Raw genomic sequence first — 24,515 nt, forward strand, 5'->3', positions numbered from 1 at the left:
AACCCCAAACAGTATAAATCCTAACAGGCCTACTCCAAGACATATACTAATCAATTTGTCCAATGCTCAAGACAAAGACACTGCTCAAGCAGCAAGAGAAAATATGTCCATCACATACAAGGAGAGCTTGATAAGATTAAGTACTATACCTTACATATTTGTTACCAAAAGATCTTGTATACTGCTTTCAACTCAATATCCTTCAAAACACAGGTTACGTTTTTTGATTATCTTAAGGCTCTAGCAGATATAATGCTATATTATTTTATTAGAACACTGCATAAAATTAGGAGGAACACACCCAACAGGAATAAAACTGTATTTTTATATTTTACTTAGTATTGATGATCCCAAAGTCATAGCTATTTTTATTTAGTTAATATTCAATCAACCCTATTTGCTCCAGATTTTCTTTTTTTTATTCATTTTTTAAAAAAATATTACATTAAAAAAATATGAAGTCCCATTCAACCCCACTGCCCCCACCCCCACTCCCCCCACAGCAACACTCTCTCCCATCATCATGAATCATCCATTGCATTTGGTAAATACATCTCTGGGCATCACTGCACCTCATAGTTAATGGTCCACATCATAACTCACACTCTCTCAGTTCCATCCAGTGGGCCCTGGGGGGATCTACAATGTCCCGTAATTGTCCGTGAAGGATAACTCCAATTCCCGAAAATGCCTCCCCATCTCATCTCTTCCTCCCATTCCCCGCACCCAGCAGCCACCATGACCACCCTTCCCACACCAATGCCACATTTTCTCTGTGGACATTGCATTGCACATCTCTGTCAAGAGGGGGCTTAGATTCCACATGGATACTGGATGCAATCCTCCTGCTTTCAGTTGTAGGCACTCTAGGCTCCATGGTGTGGTGGTTGACCTTCTTCAACTCCATGTTAGCTGAGTGAGGTAAGTCCAATAAATCAGAGTGTAGGAGTTGAAGTCTGTTGAGGTTCAGGGCGTGGCTATCATATTGTCAGTCCAGAGATTCAAATCCCCTAAATATATCTTAAACCCCAACACCAACTACAATTCCAGTAAAGTAGCATGAAAGTCTTGTGAAAAGAGATCCCATCTGAGTCCAGTTCCGTCACGCAGAAACACCAGCTCCAAAGAAGGGCCAACTGACATGGCAGTGAACCCCATCTGCCATGACCATAGAACAGCTTTTCTTGAATTATGTGAGATTTAATTTTTTCAAAGAAATTTGGGTTTACTTCTATGCAGTCTCTGCTTTCATTGGAACTATTAGAAATGTGTTTTTCTTAATTTCTGAAATATTGGTGTATTAGTTTGCATATTGCTTATTTATCTTTAAGCCAACTAGAATAGAGCTCTTTAAAAGAAATTCTTAAGTTATATTGTTAATACCATACAGAGGCAGGAATATGGCATGCATCAAACATACAGACAGACACAAGTAGAGACCTTAGAGTTTCATTAGAACTAATTTAGCCATTTGTCAGACACAAAAACATAGAAATAAAAAAATCATAGATATCAAAAAAAAATTATTAAGTGCTGATTTCTTATCTGAAACCATGGAGGCAAGAAGGCAGTGGTATGATGTAGTTAAGGTTCTAAAAGAAAAAAAGAAACTTGCCAGCCAAGAATTATTTATTCAACAAAACTGGCATTTAAGAAATGAGGGAGGAGAGGGGGCAAGATGGCGGCTGAGTGAACATCCCTGTTAGAGTCTTCTGCAGGGAATCGGCTGGGCGGCGTTGGAGACTCTTTGGGACCGGATTGTTTCGGGATTTTTGCTGGTCCGGAGGTGTCTGGACATCGATTTGGAGGGAAGGTAACAGAGAGGATTCATCTGTGAAATATACACGGAGATCCCAGCTACCTGTAGAGGATTCCCTTCTTGGGTAGGCGGAGACGAGGCATCTAGCCCCGCTCGGTGGGGCTGAGCCAGGCCGGGCCAGGCCGCGGTAGCGTTTGGAGCCGGGCGGGGCCGGTGCAGGCCCCGGCTGCGGGCCGCGGTAGCGTTTGGAGCCGGGCGGGGCCGGTGCAGGCCCCGGCTGCGGGCCGCGGTAGCGCTTGGAGCCGGGCGGGGCCGGTGCAGGCCCCGGCTGCGGGCCGCGGTAGCGCTTGGAGCCGGGCGGGGCCGGTTCAGGCCCCGGCTGCGGGCCGCGGTAGCGTTTGGAGCCGGGTGGGCCCGGGTCAGGCCACGGCGGGTACGGAGCCGGGCAGGGCCGGTCCAGGCCACGGTGGCGGGAGGTGGATGCCGGAGCCGGCTGGGCCGCTGTAGCGAGCGGAGCTGGGCGGAGCCAGGCCAGGCCAAGGCGGCGTGAGGAGCCGGGCAGAGCCGGTCCAAGCCTCCGCGGCGGGCGGAGCCGGGCCTGCGGAGGGGTTTCTGGTTTTTTTTGTTTTTTTTTGTTTTTTTTTTTTTTTGAGCATCTGCAGTACTGGGGAGTTCGTGGGCCCTGGGCGGCCTATTGGGGGTTTGTGGGAAGGGAGGTGCTTGCAGACCCATTTGGGCAGACAGACGGGGGGGTTTTAGGGCAAAGCGGGGGGAAGTTGTTGTTTTAGATAGTGTTGCAATTGTGACACGTGTGTACCTGTATCTCTCTTCTCCCTATCTGTTCCCCACCGTTTGCCCATCCTCTTTTTCTTTCTTCCTTTCTTCTTGCCTTTCTTTTTTCTTTATTATAATTAGTTTGTTTTTTTTTTTTTTTCGGTTTTCTCTTTCCCTCTTGTCCCTCATCTTCCACTTATTTTTACTTTAATTCAAGTATACAATAGGTGCTACAGGGAACACCTCACATTTGCTGGGTTTTCCCATCCTCCACTGCCTCATTTCTGTGTGAACTGATTTAGGCTACCTACACTATCCCCCTTCCCCTGCATCTTGATATCCACTATCATCTACTGTCTCTCCTATATTCCACCCCCCACCTCCCGTTCTTTGATCCACAAAGTGTCTAACTCTTAATTTCTAATACCTTTGTTCTGTTTTCTGTCTATTATCCACTCTTGAAACTATTACCTTTCTTTTCTTTTTCCCTCTCTCATGAAAACAATAGCTGTGTAGTTCATACCATATTCCTCCCAAATTCAGTCATCAACTTCATAAAAGGTACTCTACCTACAGCTATAACCCTATACAATCTACATGAATCTAACCTCCATCCTTCCAGATCTCATATTCCTGCTTTATTAACATACATCACCAATACAACTTTACACTTTTCCCTTGCTTACACAATTGCCTTTCCCCAACACTAATACTTTCCTCTAAAGTGAACTTAACCAACAACAAGTAACTACAATAAGAAGAAAAAAGTGACAAAGAGAAGATATAACACCTGTGCAAAAATAACAACTAATTAACCTCCAAGAGCAGACAAAGAAGCTAAGGAACTGATTAAATTCGTCAAAATAAAGAGATGACCAGAAAGCAACAAAAATCTATGAACCAAACCAATAATCAGGAAAACATGGCTGAATCCAATCAACAAACCAATAATCACGAAGGGGAGCAAAACTTGGCACAAGCAATGAAAGATCTCAGAACATTTATCACCGACAAATTTGATGCAGTAATGAAAGAGGTTAACAACATGAAGACATCACTTGGAGGGGAAATTGCAGACATACGCAAAAACATAACAGATATGATGGGAATGAACACCACAGTTCAAGAAATCAAAAATACACTTGCAGCAAATATCAGCAGACTAGAAGAGACAGAGCAGAGAATTAGTGATGTGGAAGACAGTACATCAGAAATCAAACAGATAGTAGAAGGGGTCAATAAGAAGATAGAAAAAATCCAATTAGGATTTAGGGACCTGAATGACCATGTAAAACGCTCAAACATACGTATTATAGGCATTCCAGAAGGTGAAGAGAAGGGAAAGGGGTCAGAAAGAGTGTTGCAGGAAATAATGGCTGAAAACTTCCCAAATCTACTGAAAGAGACAGATGTACATATCCAAGAAGCACAGCGCACTCCACAAGTCATAAACCCCAACAGGCCCACCCCAAGACATATACTTGTCAAATTATCCAATGCTCAAGACAAAGAGAAAATCCTAAAAGCAGCAAGAGAAAAGAAAACCATCACATACAAGGGAAGCTCAATTAGATTAAGTGCTGATTTCTCTTCTGAAACCATGGAGGCAAGAAGACAGTGGTATGATATAGTCAAGGTACTAAAGGAAAAAAATTTCCAACCAAGAATACTCTATCCAGCTAAACTAGCATTCAAACATGATGGAGAGTTCAAAATATTCGCAGACAAACAGAAACTGAAAGAGTATACCAACAAGAAACCTCCCCTTCAAGAAATTCTAAAGGGAGTTCTGCAGGAAGTAAGGAAAAAACAGGAAAGGCAAAGTTGGAGGAGAGTATAAGACCAACAACAACAACAAAAAAGACAAAAAAAAATATACAAACAAAATATGACAAACACAAATCCAATCAAAATATGGCTAACACAAATAATTCCTTGATAGTAATAACACTGAATGTCAATGGATTAAACTCACCTATCAAAAGATTCAGACCGGGACACTGGATAAGGAAATATGACCCATCCATATGCTGTCTACAAGAGACACATCTTAGACCCAGAGACGCATGGAGATTGAAAGTGAAAGGCTGGAAAACAATCATACAAGCTAACAATAACCAAAAAAAGGCAGGAGTAGCTATATTAATATCAGACAAAATAGACTTTAAATGTGAAACAATTGTGAGAGACAAAGAAGGATACTACATTTTAGTCAAAGGGAAAATCTGTCAAGAAGATCGAACAATCATAAATATCTATGCCCCTAACAAGGGTGCCTCTAAATACGTCAGGCAAACGCTGGAAAAACTAAGTGAAAGAATAGATACATCTACAATTATAGTGGGGGATTTTAATACACCACTATCAATTCTGGACAGAACATCTCAAAAGAGAATCACCAAAGAAACAAAATATCTGAATAGTATATTAGAGGAGCTCGATCTAATAGACATATATAGATCGCTACACCCAAACACAGCAGGATATACATTTTTCTCAAGCGCACATGGATCATTCTCCAAGATAGATCATATGCTAGGCCACAAAGAAAGGCTGAACGAATTCAGAAAGATTGAAATCATACAAAACATTATCTCTGACCACAGTGGAGTCAAGCTGGAGATTTGCAAGGGAAAGAAGCCCAGATTTCACACCACGATTTGGAAATTAAACAACACACTCTTAGAAAAACGGTGGGTCAAAGAGGAAATCTCAAAAGAAATCAATGACTACCTTGAAACAAATGATAATGATAACACAACATACCAAAATTTATGGGATGCAGCAAAAGCAGTACTGAGAGGGAAGTTTATAGCCATAAATTCATATATCAAAAAAGAAGAAAGAGCAAAAATTGAAGAACTAACTGCACATTTGAAGGAATTAGAAAAACAACAACAAAGTAACCCAACAGGAAGAAGAAGGAAGGAAATAACAAAGATAAGAGCAGAACTAAATGAAATAGAAAATAAGAAAGCACTTGAACAGATAAACAAGACCAAGAGCTGGTTTTTTGAGAAGATTAACAAAATTGACAAACCTTTAGCAACACTAACAAAGAAAAAAAGAGAGAAGATGCAAATACACAAAATAAGAAATGAGAAAGGCGATATCACCACTGACCCCACAGAAATAAAGACTATCATAAGAGGATATTTTGAAAAACTATATTCCAACAAAAATGACAATCTAGAGGAAATGGACAAATTCCTAGAAACACATAAACAGCCCATATTGACAAAAGAAGAAATTGATGATCTTAACAAACCAATCACAAGCAGAGAGATAGAATCAGTTATTAAAAATCTCCCAACTAAGAAGAGCCCAGGGCCAGATGGCTTCACAGGTGAATTCTATAAAACATTCCGTAAAGAACTGACACCAATCCTGCTGAAACTATTCCAAACCATCGAAACAGAAAGAACATTACCCAACTCCTTCTATGATGCCAACATTACCCTAGTACCAAAGCCAAACAAAGACATCACAAGAAAGGAAAATTACAGACCAATTTCTCTAATGAACCTAGACGCAAAAATACTTAACAAAATACTTGCTAATCGTATTCAACAACACATTAAACGAATTATACACCACGACCAAGTGGGATTCATCCCAGGTATGCAAGGATGGTTCAACATAAGAAAATCAATCAACGTAATACACCATATAAACAGATTGAAGGAAAAAAATCACATGATTATATCTATTGATGCAGAAAAAGCATTTGACAAAATACAGCACCCTTTCTTGATAAAAACACTCCAAATGATTGGAATACAAGGAAATTTTTTGAACATGATAAAGAGTATATATGAAAAACCTAAAGCCAATATTGTTTACAATGGAGAAATCCTAAACTCCTTCCCTCTAAACTCAGGAACAAGACAAGGATGCCCACTGTCGCCGCTCCTATTTAACATTGTCTTAGAAGTACTTGCTCGAGCACTGAGGCAAGAACCAGAAATAAAAGGCATTCAAATTGGAAAGGAAGAAGTCAAAATTTCATTATTTGCAGATGACATGATCCTATACATAGAAAACCCTGAGAGATCTACAACGAAGATTCTAGAACTCATAAATGAGTTTAGTAAAGTCGCAGGTTATAAGATCAATGCGCAAAAATCAGTAGCATTTCTGTACACCAATAATGAGCAAGATCAGGAGGAAATCAAGAAACAAATACCATTCACAATAGTAAATAAAAAAATCAAATACTTAGGAATAAATTTAACTAAAGAGGTAAAGAACTTATACACTGAGAACTATACAAGATTGTTCAAGGAAATCAAAGAAGACCTAAATAAATGGAAGACTATTCCTTGTTCATGGATAGGAAGACTGAACATTATTAAGATGTCTATCCTACCAAAATTGATCTACACATTCAATGCAATCCCAATAAAAATCAATGCGGCCTTCTTTAAGCAACTAGAAAAACTAACTATGAAATTTATTTGGAAAGGAAAGAGACCCCGAATAGCCAAAGACATACTGAAAAAGAAAAACGAAATTGGAGGAATCACACTACCTGACTTCAAAACATACTATAAAGCTACGGTGGTGAAAACAGCATGGTATTGGCATAAGGAGAGACATATAGACCAATGGAATCGAATTGAAAGCTCTGATATAGAACCTCACATATACAACCACATAATATTCGATAAAGCCACCAAACCCTCTCAACTGGGAGAGAGTGGCCTATTCAACAAATGGTGTCTGGAGAACTGGATAGCCATATGTAGAAGAATGAAAGAGGATTACCATCTCACACCTTATACAAAGATCAACTCAAGATGGATCAAAGACCTAAATATAAAAGCCAAGACCATAAAAACCTTAGAAAGCAGTGTAGGGAAACATCTACAGGACCTTGTAATAGGTAATGGATTTATGAATATCTCACCAAAAGCACGAGCAGCAAAAGAACTAATAGATAAATGGGACTTCCTCAAAATTAAAGCCTTCTGCACCTCAAAGGAGTTTGTCAAGAAAGTAAAAAGGGAGCCCACACAGTGGGAGAAAATATTTGGCAATCATATATCTGATAAGAAACTTATAACTTGCATATATAAAGAACTCCTACATCTTGAAAATAAAAAGATAAACAATCCATTTAAAAAATGGGAAAAAGACTTAAACAGACACTTCTCCGAAGAAGAAATACAAATGGCAAGAAAGCACATGAAAAAATGTTCCAAATCTCTAGCTATCAGGGAAATGCAAATCAAAACCACAATGAGATACCATCTTACACCCATAAGATTGGCAGCTATGAAAAAAACAGAAGAATACAAGTGCTGGAGAGGATGTGAAGGAAGGGGAACACTCATACACTGCTGGTGGGAATGCAGAAGGATCCAACCATTCTGGAGAACAGTATGGCGGTTTCTCAAAAAACTAGCCATAGATTTGCCATATGACCCAGCAATACCACTGCTGGGAATATACCCAGCAGAACTGAAAACAAGAACACAAACCAATATATGTACACCAATGTTCATAGCAGCATTGTTCACTATTGCCAAAAGTTGGAATCAACCCAAATGCCCATCAACAGACGAGTGGATCAATAAAATGTGGTATATACACACAATGGAATACTACTCGGCTGTAAGAACAAACACACTACAAACACATGTGATAACATGGATGAATCTTGAGAACCTTATGTTGAGTGAAGCAACCCAGACATTGAAGGACAAATACTACATGACCTCAATGATATGAAATAAACAAGCTGCCCTAGATAGCAAGAGACTGAACGATAGGCTTGCAGGAAATCGGAGGGTGGAGGAAGGATATGAGCCGATGTCTGCAGGGGTGGAATTTAAGACGAGATGGTGGTAAGTATGAACACAAAGAAGAGATAAAAGGGGGGCAAGGGGTTGCCTTTGGTTGGGGCTTTGCGGGTTTGAGGGTGGCTGGGGAGGGACGGTTGGGTAACGTTGCCCAAAAGTGGGGGGAGGGAGGGGTAGCATACGAACCAGGAGAGGGTCAGGTGTTGGTGGAGAGTAAAATGCCGAGAAAATCATATCAAAATATAATAAAGAGGGTTACCTGTTTAGAATGCTCGGAGGGGAGGGTCTGATGCAGGACGGGCTCCTGGGGAATGTCTAAATGCTCATTCTGCCAGAGTGGGTGACGCCATGGGGTAGAAACCCAAGTAGTGAGAGTGGGGGTGGACCCACATCCTGGGGAGGACTAATGCCATCCAATAGAGGGAACTGTATCCCTCGAGAGAAAGGGTGGCTCCCAGGGCATTGGGGCAGTTGAGCAAGTTAGGCCCTGAACACTATTCCATCTATCTCTGGAAGTGGCTCCTCAGGAAACGGAGGTTGGCTATCACTGAGGGCACCAAGGTGGAAGGGAAAATGGACGTTAAATGTGTGGAACCAAAGTAAATGGGGGGTAAGAGAGGAGTTTCTTGAGAGTACACAAGGATGGATATAAAACATGTAATATTACACCATAACATATAGGAGATGACAGACTGATAATGTAAACCATAATGTAAAACATAGGATAACTAAAAATGTAAAGAACTGTGTATCCTAAAGTATGCACCATAATGTAAACACAGATGTCACCTTGTTAGAAAGCTAATGTCTCAGACTCTGTACATCACTTTAAGTAAATATGATATGAATAGGGCGTAAGAGTATCACTGTGGAAGGGAAAAGGTTTTCTGGTGGATGTGTGGGAGTGCTGTATATTATATATATACATTGCTGTGGTCTAGGACTCCTGTGAAGAAAAGCTGAATAATTAGGGGGGGGGAAAAAAAAAAAAAAAAAAAAAGGAAAAAAATAGGATGTGGAATTTTTTCAAGTCAACATTCTTTATCTAAGTTCTTTATCTAACTTTATCCAAGTTCTTTATCTATCCTTTAAACTCATCGCTATATGCCATTCCCTAGTAAGGGACCATGACATTATATTGGGCTTCAAATTTCGGGGAGTTCTGGATCACAGAGTGTTTCAACAATGGCAATGGAGGGATACTGGTATGGGATACCAATGACAGGTGATATATGACTGACAGGGAGCTGTACAGAACATATGTCCAGGGTGCATGGTAATGATTGGATATACTCATAGTGGCAGCAATTAAAAACCCAGCAGGGGGGGTACTGGGTTCCTGGCCAGTGGTGCTCTGTCGTGGTCCCTAGGGGAGCAGCGACAGTCTCCCAGGTACAGTGGTGGGGACCGGGAGGGAGTGAGGGTTCAACAGTGAGCCCCTGATACTAATGACTATGCTTGTGAGCTGATAAACCCAAAATAATAACAAGGCCTAGAGCAACTTTGTGCCTGGGAATTTCCTTCTGTCAGCCTTCATGTTACTCAAATGTGGCCAGTCTCGAAGCCAAACTCAGCATGTAAATGCAATGCCTTCCCCCCAGCGTGGGACATGACACCCGGGGATGAGCCTCCCTGGCAACGAGGGACCACTATCAACTACCAACTGATGATGCAACTGGAAAATGACCTTATACGGAAGGTTCAATGCGGATCAGCAGAATATCCATGTCTACATAAAATACCATGACTTTAAAATGCTGTTTGACCTAAAGTAAGGGGGAAATGGAAAGGAGAAATGAGTTTATATGGCTACGAGTTTCTAAAAAAGAGTCTGGAGGCTGGCAGAAGGTTTGCCCTCATGCACAACTGAGCAGAGTCAGAGAGACAGATAAAGCAGATACAACCCCCAGATATTGGTTCCTTTGAGGGCTAAAGAGACCCATGGGAGTTATGGTCATGGCCGATGGGGTTAACTACCAGGGCAGATGGCCCCTCTTTGGAAATGGTGTTTATGTGTGATGAATCTGGACTCAGATGGGATCTCCCTTCATAAGACTTTCATGCTAATGTGCTGGAGGTGCAGTTAATGTTGGGGTTTAAGATATATTTAGGGGATTTGAATCTCTGGACTGACAATGTGATAGCCAGATCCTGAGCCTCAACAGACTCCAGCACCTACAATCTGATTTATTGGACTTACCACACTCAGCTAAGATGGAGGTGAAGAAGGACAACCACCACACCATGGAGCCTAGAGTGATTACAACTGAAAATGGGAGGATTGCATCCAGCATCCAGGTGGAATCTGAGCCTCCTCTTGACATAAAGGTGCAATGGACACAACCAATCCAGTGTCCACATAGAAGAGGTGGCATTGGATTGGGAAAAGTGGACATAATGGACAAAGGGTATGGGGAAAGGCAGGAAGAGATGAGAGGTGGAGGCGTCTTCGGGACATGGAGCTGCCCTGGATGGTGCTTCAGAGGTAATCACCGGACATTGTAAATCCTCACAGGGCCTACATGATGGAATAGAGGAGAGTATGGGCCATGATGTGAACCAATGTATATGAGGTGCAGAGGTGCCCAGAGATATACTTACCAAGTCCAGTGGATGTGTCATGATGATGGGAACGAGTGTTGTTGGGGGGGGGGAGAGGGGGGGTGGGGGGGTGGGGTTGAATGGGACCTCACATATATATTTTTAATGTAATATTATTACAAAGTCAATAAAAAATAAAAAAATTAAAAAAAAAAAAAAGAAATGAGGGAAACTTAAAAATATTCACAGATAAACAAAAATTAAAAGAGATTGACAATAAGAAACCTGCTCAACAAGAAATACTAAAGAAAGTTCTGCACATTGAAAAGAAAAAACTGGAGTGAGGGTTGGAGGAGAGTGTAGAAAGGAAAACTTCTAGTAATGATAACTAAAGATAAAAATAGATATAAATACAATATATGACATATATGAACTAAAGAAAATCTGACTAATGTAAGTAATGCTTTAAAAGTAATAGCATTGAATGTTAATGAATAAATTCTCTAATCAAAAGACAAGATTGGCAGAATGGATGAGAAATATAACCCATCTATAGATTGTCTACAAGAAACTCACCTTAAACCCAGGGAAGCAATGACGTAGCAAATGATAGTTTGGAAAATAGTTTTACATGCAAACAATGAACAAAAAAGGTGGGAGCAACTGTACTAATATTGGACAAAATAGACTTTGAGTGCAAAACTATGGTAAGAGACAAAGAAGGACACTATATATTAATACAATGGGTAATATATCAAGAAAAAAGATGAATCATAAACATTTATGCACCTAACCAGGATGTCCCAAAATACATGAAACACACATTGAGAAAACACAGGGAAAAATAGATGTCTCTACAATTTTATTGGGGGATTTAATACACCATTATCTCCATTAGACAGAACATCTTGACAGAGGCATAATAAAGAAACAGACACCATGAATCTAGACCTTATGGACATATACAGAACATTACACCAAATAGAGCAGAATATGCATTCTTACCGAGTGCACATGGATCATTCTCCACAATAGACCACATGCTAGGGCACAGAAAAAGCATCAGTGAATTCAGAAAGATTGAAATTATACAAAGTAATTTATAGACCACAGTGGAATGGAGCTAGAATTTAATGAGGGGCAGAGAACCAGAATAGGCACAAAGATGGAAGATAAACAACACATTATAAGATAATCAGTGGGTCAAGGAGGAAATTCCAAAGAAATCAGTAACTGCCTTGAAATGAATGAAGGGAACACAACATATCAAATGTATGTGATGCAGCAAATATAGAGAGAAGAGCTAAAATCAAAGACCTAACTGCACACCGGAAAATGTAGAACAAGAGCAACAAACTAATCTCAAAGCAAGCAGAAAGAAAGAAATAACAAAGACTAGAGAAGAACTAATGCAAAAAAAAAGTTTTAAAAAACTAGTTTTAAAAAAACACTAGAAAATTTTGAAAGAAAAACAAAAGCTGGTTCTTTTAAAGATTAATAAAGTTGACAAACTCTAGCCAAACTAACAAAGAAAAAAGAGAGAAGATACAAATATATAAAGTAAAAACTGAGGGAGGGTATATAACCACTGATCCCACAGAAATAAAGAGAATCATAAAAGGATACCTTGAAAAATTCTGCGCCAACAAGATGGATAATTTAGATGAAATGGACAAATTTCTAGAAACTCACAAGCAGCCTACACTGATGAAAGAATAAATTGATGAACTCACCAGACCAATCACAAGTAATGAGATGGAATTAGTCTTCAAAAACCTCCCGACTAAGAAAAGCCCACGACCAGATGGTTTCACAGGTGAGTTTTACCAATCATCCTGGAAAGAACTAACACCAATCCTGCTTAAACTCTTCCAAAAAATACAAGTGGAAGGAACATCGCCTAACTCATACCAAAGATACATACCAAAGACACATAAACATGCCACAAGAAAACTACAGACTAATCTCTCTAATGAATCTGGATGATAAAATTCTCAACAAAATACTTACTAATCATATCCAACCACATGTCAAATGCATTATACACTATGATCAAGTGGGTTTCATCCTTGGTATGCAAGGATGTTCAACATAAGAAAATCAATCAGTATAATACACCACGTAAGAGATCAACAGAAAAAAAATCACATGGTCATCTCTATTGATGCAGAAAAAACATTTGAAAAAATACAACATCCTTTTTTGATTAAAAAAGCACATCAAAATATAGGAAGGAAACTTCCTCAACATGATAATGAATGGGTATCTATGAAAACCTCAGCTTGTATCATACTTGATGGTGAAATGCTAACAGCTTTCCCCCTAAGATCTGGAACAAAACAGGGATGCCCATTATCACCACTCTTATTTAACATCATGTTAGAAGTACTTGCTAGAGAACTAGGCAAGAAAAAGAAATAAAAGGCATCCAAATTGGAAAAGAAGATGTAAAAATCTCACTATTTGCAGATGACATGATACTTTACACAGAAAGCCCTGGAAAAACTACAACAAAGCTTCTAAAGCTGATTAATGAGTTCATAAGGTGAGGATATAAGATAAACATACAAAAGTCTGTAACATTTCTGTACACCATTAATGAGCAATCTGGGGAGGAAATCAAGAAAAATATTCCATTTATAATAGCAACTAAAAAGATCAAATATCTAGGAACAAACTTAAGTAATGACATAATGGAGTTGTACACAGAAAATTACAAAACGTGTTAAAGGAAATCAAAGAACACATAAATAAATAGAAGAGTGTTCCATGTTCATGGATCAGAAGACTAAACATCATTAAGATATCTTTTCTACTCAAATTGATTTACAGATTTAATGGAATTCCAGTAAAAATCACAACAGCATTTTTTTTGCTGAATTGGAAAAGCCAATGATGAAATCTATTTGTTTTTTTTTGTTTTTTTAAATTTTATTTTATTTATTCATTTTTTTAAAATTATTACATTCAAAAAATATGAGGTCCCCATTCACCCCCACTGACCCCACCCCACCTCTCTCCCCACAGTAACACTCTCTCCCATCATCATGACACATCCATTGCATCTGGTGAGTACATCTCTGGGCATCGCTGCACCCCATGTCCTGTGGTCCACACCATAGCCCACACTCTCCCATGTTCCATCCAGTGGGCCATGGGAGGACATACAATGTCTGGTAACTGTTCCTGCAGCACCACTCAGGACATCTCCAAGTCCCAAACGTGCCTCCATATCTCATCTCTTCCTCCCATTCCCTGCACCCAGCAGCCACCATGGCCATTTTTTCCACACCAATGCCACATTTTCTCGATTATTAACCACAATAGTTCATGAATAGAATATCATTAAGTTCACTCTGATCCTTACTGTATTCCTCCTTCCTGTGGACCTTGGCTTGGTTGTGTCCATTCCACATCTATGTCAAGAGGGGGCTTAGATTCCACATGGATACTGACTGCAATCCTCCTGCTTTCAGTTGTAGGCACTCTAGGCTCCATGGTGTGGTGGTTGACATTCTTCAACTCCATCTTAGCTGAGTGGGGTAAGTCCAATACATCAGAGTGTAGGAGCTGAAGTCTGTTGAGGCTTAGGGCCTGGTTATCATATTGTCAGTCCAGAGATTCAAATCCCCTAGATATATCTTCAATCCCAGCACCAACTACAATTCCAGTAAAGTAGCATGAAAGTCTTGTGAAAAGAGATCCCATCTGAGTCCAGCTCCATCACACAGAAATACCAGCTCCAAAGAAGGGCTAACTGACATGGCAATGAACTCCATCTGCCATGACCATAGAACCTGTGGGTCTCTTTAGCTCTCAAAAGAACCAATACCTGGGTTGTATCTACTTTATCTGTCTCTGAGACTCTGCTCAGGTGTGCATAAGGGCAATCCTTCTGAAAACCTCCAGACTCTTTTTTAGAGACTCATAGCCATATAAACTCATTTGTCCTTGATGAAATCTATTTGGAAGGGCAACGGGTCCCAAATAGCCAAAAGCACATTTAAAAAGCAAAAGGAAATTGGAGGAACCATGCTACCTGACTTTAAAGGATACTACAAATCTACAGTGATCAAAACTGCATGGTGTTGGCACAATGATAGAAAAACTGAACAATGGAACTGAGACCATATATAGATGCTAGCATATATGGTCAACTGATATTCAACAAGGAAACGAAGCCCAATCAACTGGGACAGAATGGACTCTTCAAATGGTACTTGGAGAACTGGATAGCCATATCCAAAAGGAGAAAGAACACCATCACATGCCTTATGCAAAAATTAACTAAAGATGGATCAAAGATCTAAACATAAGAGCCAAGACCATAATGGTACTAGAAGATAATATAGGTAAGTATCTATCGGATCTTGTAGAAGGCAATGGTTTAATAAATTTTATAACCAAAGTGTATGCAATAAAAGTAAAAAATAGATAAATGGGATCTCTTCAAAGTTATAAACATTTGAGCATCAAAGAATTTATCAAGAAAGTGAAAAGGCAGCCTATGCAATAGGAGAAATATTTAGTAACAATTTATCTGATAAGGGCATAATATCCAGCATATATAAAGAAATCCTACATTTCAAAAATAAGACAAACAAAACATTTTAAAAATTGGAAACAACCCAAATGTTCCTCAGCAGATGATTGAAGAAGAAAACTCTGGTATATACATACAATGGAATATTACTCAGCTGTAAGAAAGAATGTAGTATTAACACATGGAATATCATGGATGAACCTTGAAGACCTTACATTGAGTGAAGCAAGCCAGGCACTGAAGGGCAAATATTACATGACCTCACTAATTTTAATCAAGCAAATTCATTACAAATTTAGGTTGTAACTCGGAGTCTGAAAGTTAGGTGAACGGGAGACAGAAAGGGAGTAGAAGGTTTTGAGCAAAATTGATTATATGATAAGGTAGAAGGATGTAGTTTTCCAGTGGATGGGCATAATAGTGGTGCAGTGATGCAAGAGGGTTGGGCCATACTGGTCTGTGAGGGGGGTAGGGTGGGGGGTTGCACTGTCCACCGAACTGGGGGAAGGGCCAAGATAGGGAGCAGACAAATTCTGGGGATTTGCAGATACGTGGTTGAAACTACAATATTGGGAATGTTCTTTTGGCAAATATGGCAGGGGAGGGTTACTGGTTGAAGGTGTTGGGTGTGGGGAGCATGCGGGGCAGAGCACACCTGTGGCAGGCTTTTGGGAGTGTGTAGTCTTCATCTTGTCATAGCATATTGCATCAATGGGTGGAGAACCACAGAATGAGTGGAAAGGTGTTAGACTCCCATCCTGAGGAGTCCTGCTATGATCTCAAATACAGGGGTGGGTCTCTCTAGAGAGCATAGGCAGTTCTTAATAGGGGAGGACAAGTCAGTATATCAAGCCTTCAATGTTGTTGCATGTAATTATGAATCTTGCACTTCAATGAGCTAATCTTGGTGGTTACATGGGTCCTGAGGGGAGAGGGAGGGAGGAGGAGAATAGATGGAACAGAGAGCGTTTTGGGGGCAATGGAAGTGTTCAATGTGATCTTGCACTGATGGATACAGACCATGTTAAATTTCATCAAAATTTATAAAAGTGTCTGGTCCAAAATATAAACCATAATGTAAATCATTGACCATGATTATTAGCAATGTTTCAGTATTTGTACATCAATTTAAAAAATGTACCATCCACAAGTAAAATGTTATTAATAGAGGAAAGAGGAAAAGAGGGATGATGTTGGTTGTATATGGGAATCATCTATATATTCTGTACATTAATTTTCTGTAATTTAAAACTCCTTTGAAGACAAAATGAAAAAATAAGACACTGGGGATTAAATGGAAGAAAATTTCATTGTACATACAAGACAACAAATCTTATAGTGATGAAATACATAAAGCTTTTTTAAAATTTTATATTTTTATTATTTTAAATTTTAAAAAATATTTCTATTTAATTCATTATTTTTTAAACTACCATTATTTCATTTTCCTATTAATTATATTTGATTATTTTGTTGGCTTCATTTTGGAAGAGGTTTTGGATCATGGAAGGGTGTGACACCTGTGACAGGGGAGGATCATTGGTGCAGGGTGTCAGAGATGGAGGATGCATGGGAGGAGGTTTGCCTGAGGCACACCTATAAGGCATATGAATGTGCTCCAGCATTCTTGGGGCATTGTCATGGTGAGTGGAGATACACACAATAACAAAAAGAATAGTGAATTCCCATCCTGGGGAGCTCTGCCACATTCTTTAATGGGACAGCAAGAATCCCTTGAGTTTTGGGGACAGTGTCTAATGAAGGAGGATGGTCCACTGATGAGACTTTGACAGTGATAACTGTACTTATGAACCTTCACTTCTGAAATTGAAACAGCCTAATATTTTAGGCTGCCTAAGAGTTATCTCCTGAGAGCCTCCTTATTTCTGAAATATGGCCAAACTCAGCATATAGATGCATTTCCTTCTCCCCAGTGTAGGACATGACTCCCAGGAATGATCCTCCCTGGCACCAAGGGATTACTACCAAGCATCAACTAGCAATACTACTGGAAAAAGACCTTGACCAAAAGGGGAAAGGGTAAAGACAAATGGGTTTATATGACTAAGAGACTTCAAAGTGAGCTGGGAGGTCATTCCAGAGATTACTATCATGCACATTTCAGCAAGGTCTCATTGACTGAAAAAGTAAACATTGCCTCAAATAGTGGGGTTCCTGAGGGCTCTGGAGACATTCAGACACTATAAGCAGTGCACTCAGTTCAGGATTTTGGTGCCTTGCCAGTGGGTCCTACTTTGGAATTTATGCTCCCCAGTGTGACAGAGTTGGACTGAGCTGTAGTTTCCCTATACATGATTCTTCTGCCCCTTCTGTTGAACCTATAATTAGTACTAGAGTTGATATATGTATGTCCAAGAGATGTAAATCTTTGGGCTTTCCATGTGCCAGTTGGACCCTGAATCTCAGCAGCACTGCAACACCTACTCTCCAGTTCATTGGACTCATTCAGGACAACTAACAAGGAGATGATGATGGACAATGACCATCCCAAGGAACAGAGGGAGTCTGCAACTGCAAACAAGATAATTCCATCCATCTACCCCATGGGATCTAAACCCCCTCTCAATTAGAGGAGGAGTGGGCATCACTGTCCCAGAATCCTCAGGAATGGAAAATGAACAATGGACTAGAGTAGACTTACTGTTATTCTACTATAGACTTATTGTGAGTTTGGCAATGGAAGAACTATTATCACTGATGTGAAGACAGTGGCCACTGGAGTTTCTGAGGGGAGTGAGAGGGAAAAATAGGTGTAATATGGGTACATTTTCATGACCTGGGAATTGTCCTGAATAACATTGCAATGACAGATATAGGCCATTATATATCTCACAATAACCTACAACATTGTGTAGGAGAGAGTTACAATGTAAATTATAACCCACACTTAGTGGCAGTGCTCCAAAATGTGTTCATCAATTGTAACAAATGTACCACACTAATGAAGGATGTTGTTAACATGGGGAAATGTGCGTGGGATAGGGAGCAGGGCATTTGGGAATTCCCAGTATTTGTTATGTAACATTTGTGTAATCAAAGCATCCTTTTTAAAAAGTAAAAAGTATATTATTAAGAAAAAATATATAAAGACCTCTGGTATGCATAACAGCAAGGGTAAATATAAATGTCACAACTCTTATAATTTTGGTTTGTAATTCACTTTTTACTTCCTACAGGATCTAAAAGGCAAATTATAAAATGTAATGAGAAATTTAAAAATGAGCAAGACATTTGAATAGACACTTCCAAAGAAAAAATACAAATGGTTAAAGAGCACACGAAAAGATGCCTAATATCTCTAACTATTAGGGAACTGCAAATCAAAACCACAATTAGATATCTTTTTAAACCTATTAAGCTAGTGGCTATTTAAAAAACAGAAAACTACAAGTGTTGGAGAGGAAGTGGAGAAGAGGGAACACTCATACACTGTTTTGGGGAATGTAGAATGTTGTAGCCATTGTGGAGGACAGTTTGGCAGTTCCTCAGGAAGCTAACTGTAGGACTGCTGTATGATCCACCAATCCTATTGCTGGGTATATACACAGAAGTTTTGAAAGCATTGACATGAACAGATACATGCACACCAATAATCATAGGGAAGTATTCACAATTGCTAAAAATTGGAAGTGACCCAAGTGTTCATCAGCATATGAATGAATAAGCCAATTGTGGTATATACATGCAATGGAATATTGCTCAGCTATAAAGAGGAATGCAGTATTAACACACATGACAACATGGATTAATTTTGAAGACCTTATGTTGAGTGAAGTTAGCCATTCACTGAAGGACAAATATTACATGATCTTACTGATAGGATTTAAGCAAACTGAGCAGAGTCATAAAGCTATAGTCTGGAAGATAGATTATCAGGAGAGAGAAAGGGAGTAGATTGTGTTGAGCCAATGTTCAATATGAGCAAAACCTACAAAGAGGTGCAAGGGGGTGATTGGGCAGTGGATGAGGGTGCTGTTGGTACAAGGATGTGAGGAGTTCGATGATGCTGGAATGTGAGGAGTAGGCTGGTGGATTGGGTTGGACTATTCATGGAACTGAAGGGAGGGCTAGAGGAGGAACAGTGAACACTAGTGATATGTAGGTCTGTGGTTAAAACTACAATGGTGGGAATGTTCTTTTCATAATTATGACAGGGGAGGGTTAATGGTGCAAGGCATTGGGGGTGGGAGGATATGTGGGATAGTGCACACCTCAGGTTTGCTTCTATGGAATTTGAAAGTGTTCAGCTTGTCATAGTGTATTATCTCAGTGGGTGGAGACCCAGAAAATAAACAGGAAAATATTATACACCCATCCTGGGGAGTCCTGCTATGTTCTCATTAGAGGGTCAAGAATCTTGAGAACATAGGAAAAACCTAATAAAAGAAATCAGACCAATATGTCATACCCTCAATATTAATGTAACCATGAATCTGATTCTTCAAAAATTGAAACTTAGTGATTACCATAGGTCCCAAAGAAAGGTGGAGGGAAGAATAGAATAGACGGAATATAGGGCATTTTTAGGGCATTGGAATTGTTCTGCATGATCTTCCAATGATGGATACAAGCCATTATAAATTTTGTCAAAACCTGTATTCTGTAATGCAATCCATTAACCATGGTGAGTAGCAATTCTTCAATATTTCTTCATCATTTGCAACAAACGTACCATACTTATGTGACATGTTATCAATGGGGGAAAATGTGAGAAGGGGAGGGGATGGGATATAGAGGAATCACCTATATTTCTATGCCACTTTTCTGTAATCTAATTTTTTTAAAAAATAAAGCCAAAAAATTAAGACACTGAGGGAATATACAGAAGAAAGCGGCACTGTATTTAAAAGATAAAATATCTTATGGTGATGAAAGACACAATGAAAAAATATATTTTATTATGTTTTAATAGTTTATTTTTTAATATTTTGATTCATTTAGTTTTTGATTTCATTTTTGGGGGGTGTGCGGGAAAAAGAGTTTAAATTGTATTTGAACTTTGTATGACCTGTTCCTTATTGTAGATGCTGCAGTTGTTCCTTACTGTAGATGTTGCAGTTGTTACCTATTATTGTAGATGATGTTGCAGTTCTGATAGCAAACAGCTGCTTGGGAGTTCCCAATAAATACATATTTCTTCAATGTCAGTGTGTGTGTGTTGTAATTGTTTCAGTGTGTGTGAAAAAGAAAAAGAAAGAAAGAGATAGAAAAAGGAAGAAAGAGAAGAAGAAGAAAAAAAGAAAGAAAGGGAAAAAAGCAAGAGAAAGAAAGAAAAAAGAAGGCAAAAAGAAAAAGGAAGGTAAAAGAAAGTGAGAAAGAAAGGGGAAGGGAAAAAGAAAAAGAAAGATAGAAAATGATGAGAGAAAGGAAATACAAAAGAAAAAGAAAGAAGGGAAGGAAGAAAGAAAGAGAAAGAAAAAGGAAGAAAAAAAAGAAAAATTGGTAATGTATATTTTGATAACTCTGGATGGTGATATAATTTGATAAATAAAAGTTTCTGAAAGAGCTCTATTCAAATTGCCAAAAAAATTAATAAGCACTTATATTATTACCTAATTTAAAGTGTTAATGAGAATTACTCTAAGTTCTTTCATAAAAAATACTTCTTGCTTAAATTGAAATTAATAGTTTATTTTTCTTCATAGGATAAAATGAAAGATATAAAAACTCAAGAAAATATTGAAAAAGTAAAAAGTTTGGGGAATGCTAACTGAAATTTAATAAGGTGTATTTTGTCCTAAAATAAAATGGTTAGTATGGAGATATGCGGGACTGAACTAGTGTGCATATAGCAAGTTGTAAAAGTATTGTGGTAGCAATCAGTGAGATGTGTTTTGTAAAAGTAAAACAAGCCTGAATGAATACAAAAAGTGCAAAAACTGTGTGAAAATGTCAACAATGGACTTTTGCAGTTCTTCAAGGCTTTCTGCCCTGGTCTGATGACAGTGAATCTGGTTGCATAGAAGAAACCTGTGGCAGTGACCCTACTAAGAAACATCAGGGACAATGGTATTTTAAGGGCCTGGAATAGGCTAACAATTGGGATAAGCTGCAAGGTCCCTGCTACTCTATCAAATTATTAAGTGTTGTAAGACAAAACTATATTCTCTGCTGTAAATGATAAAGTACAATGTTTTCTCATGTTAATAGAAATTGTAATATTGTTGGAATACTAAAAATCTTTTATCACTCACTAAGATGTGTTAATTAGGAAAGATCCTTCATGGGAGTAGGAGAACCTCCAGCAGGCTGCTTTAAAAAATAAAAAAAGAGGAAGAAGTTGGATATTGACTTAGCCTGTGAATTGGATGTGGCCCCAGGTCCAGTGAAGATGCTAAGAGCACTATAGAAACTGGGGAAAATGAGATCATTTTTGATCGAGTACAGGCCTATGTAGCCTTGTTGGTTGGGAATATTAAGCCCATGAGAAATGAAAGTCTTTTTATTAAATATCTGCTAGTTGGAAGTCTTATTGTTTGCTGTTGCAGTTATGGATTATGTATAAAATGTTTGAATACTAATCAGAACTTTAATAATGTAATATATTGTGTACTAAGTGATTTGATGAATTGTAAGTGATATATGAATGTACCTTGTTGAATGTACATGTAAATCTCTTGCTTTAAGTTTGAACAACCCTGGGACCAAATGTAGTGAGAAAAAATTAAATGAGTATTGTTCAAACCTAAAAGTGAAAATATCATGCAGGAAGCTTTATTAATCAGTGAAACCTCATTTGTGTAGACTTAGCAAAAACAAAAGGGAAAAATGTGTTTAAGTTGTATTTGAACTTTGTATGATCTGTTCCTTATTGTAGATGTTGCAGTTGTTCCCTATTATTGTAGATGATGTTGCAGTTCTGATAGCCAACAGCTGCTCAGGAGTTCCCAATAAATACAATGTGGAAACTAGGGTCGAGTCTCTCAGTTCCTGAAGCTGTGAGTCCCCTGGTCCCATCTTTATCTCCTCTTTTGTGTCTTTCTCTCTGTCCTTTATTTCATAAAATTCTGCATTGCCTTCCCTTCGAGCCAACCTATCCCTGAGCAGATCTCAGCAGGGGTGGTTTGATTACAGAATGGTTGCAACTATGGCAAGGGAGGATCCATGGGGTATGGTATTGGTGATGGGGGATATGTGGGGATGGGTGCACCTGAGGTATCCTTTGGTGGAGTATAAATATATTCAAATGGTCATGGGGTGTTGTCTTGGTGGGTGGATACCCACACAGTACCTGAAAGTATATTGAATTCCTATCCAGGGAAGTCCTGCTACATTCACTAATAGAGCAGCAAGAATCACTAGAGTACATGGATAGTGCCTAGTGAAGGAGGACAGACCAATATGCCAGACCCTTGACCTTCATGGTTGTACTTTTCTTGTGAAATTGAAACTTGGCCTAGTATTATTTTTTGTCTTTATTTATTTTTTAATATTACATTAAAAAAATATGAGGTCCCCATATACCCCCCTTCTTCCACTCCTCCCCCCATAACAACAATCTCCTCCATCATCATTAGACATTCATTGCATTTGGTGAATACATCTCAGAGCACCGTTGCAACTCATGGTCAATGGTCCACATCATAGTCTACACTCTACCATGTTCCACCCAGTGATGGCCTAGTATTATGGATTGCCTAAGATTTTACCTCCTGAAATCCTCCTTGTTGCTCAAATGTGGCCTCTCTCTAAGCTAAACTCATCATATAAACTCATTAACTTCCCACTTCCTGGCATGTGACATGACACCTGTGGATAAGCTTCTCTGGCACTGACTGATTATTACCAAGGGCCAACTAATGATGCATTTGGAAAAAGACCTTGACCCAAAGGGGTAATATTAAGTATGAATGAAATTTTATGACTAAGAGATTTCAAAGTGAGTTGGGAGGTCATTCCAGAGGTCTCATAATGATCTCATTAATTGCCACAGTAAACAGTGCCTCAAGTAGGTATGCTCCTGAGGGCTCTAGAGGCATCTAGACACTATAGGCTGGCAGACAATCTCAGGAATTCATCACCCTGTCAGTACAACTTACATTGGAATATATGCTCCCCAATGTAACAGAGTTAGACTCATTTATAATTTCCCTACACATGACCCTTGCCCCTTTTATTTGAACCTATAATAAGCACTATACTCATTAAGTATATGTACCAGAGACAAATCTTAGGTCTGTTCATGTGCTGATTGAGCCCTGAATCTAAGCAGAGTTGCAACACCTACTCTCAAGTTCATCAGACTCCCCTAGGACAACTAAAAAAAGGATGATGATGGACAACATCAATCCCCCAAAAATAGAGAGTATCTACAACTGCAAGAAAGCCAGTTCCATCCCTCTGCCCCATGGGATCTAAGCTCCCTCTCAATCAGAAACATAGTGGGCATCACCATTCTATAATCCTCAAGATTAAATAATGAACAAACATAAGGGGAAATGCAATTATGGACTAAATTACACTTATTATTCTAGCAATGGAAGATTGGTCATAAGAGGTTTTTGAGGGGAGAGTGGAGGAAGAACAGACATAACATGACATTGGAATTGTTCTGAATTACATTGCAATGATTGAAGTCCATTATACATTTTGTCAAAACATATAAAAATGTGCAGTGCAAGTGTAAAATATAATGTAAACTGTTGACCATGGTTAGTAGCAATGCTTGAATATGTATTCATCAATTGTAACAATTGTAACACACTAATGAAAGATGTTAATGGGGAAAAGTTTGAGAAGGGGAGGGTTGGAGTATATGGAGATCACCCTATATTTTTGATGTGTCATTTATGGAATCTAAAGCTTCTTTAAAAATAAAATTTTAAAAATGCCTCTTAGGGAAATGTGTGTGGCTCAATAAATTGGGCTCCCATCTACAATATGGGAGGCCCTGGGTTCATGTCCCAGGGCCTCCTTGTGAAGACAAGCTAGCCCATGAGCCACGGAGAGCTGATGGCCCATATGCCACAGAGAGCTGGTGTAGCAAGATGATGTAACAAAGGGAGACAAACAGATACAGAAAAAAAACATGCAGCAAATGGACACAGAGAAGAGACAGCAAAGAAAGGAACAA

Source organism: Dasypus novemcinctus, chromosome X, assembly GCF_030445035.2.
Source record: "Dasypus novemcinctus isolate mDasNov1 chromosome X, mDasNov1.1.hap2, whole genome shotgun sequence".
Taxonomy (NCBI): domain Eukaryota; kingdom Metazoa; phylum Chordata; class Mammalia; order Cingulata; family Dasypodidae; genus Dasypus; species Dasypus novemcinctus.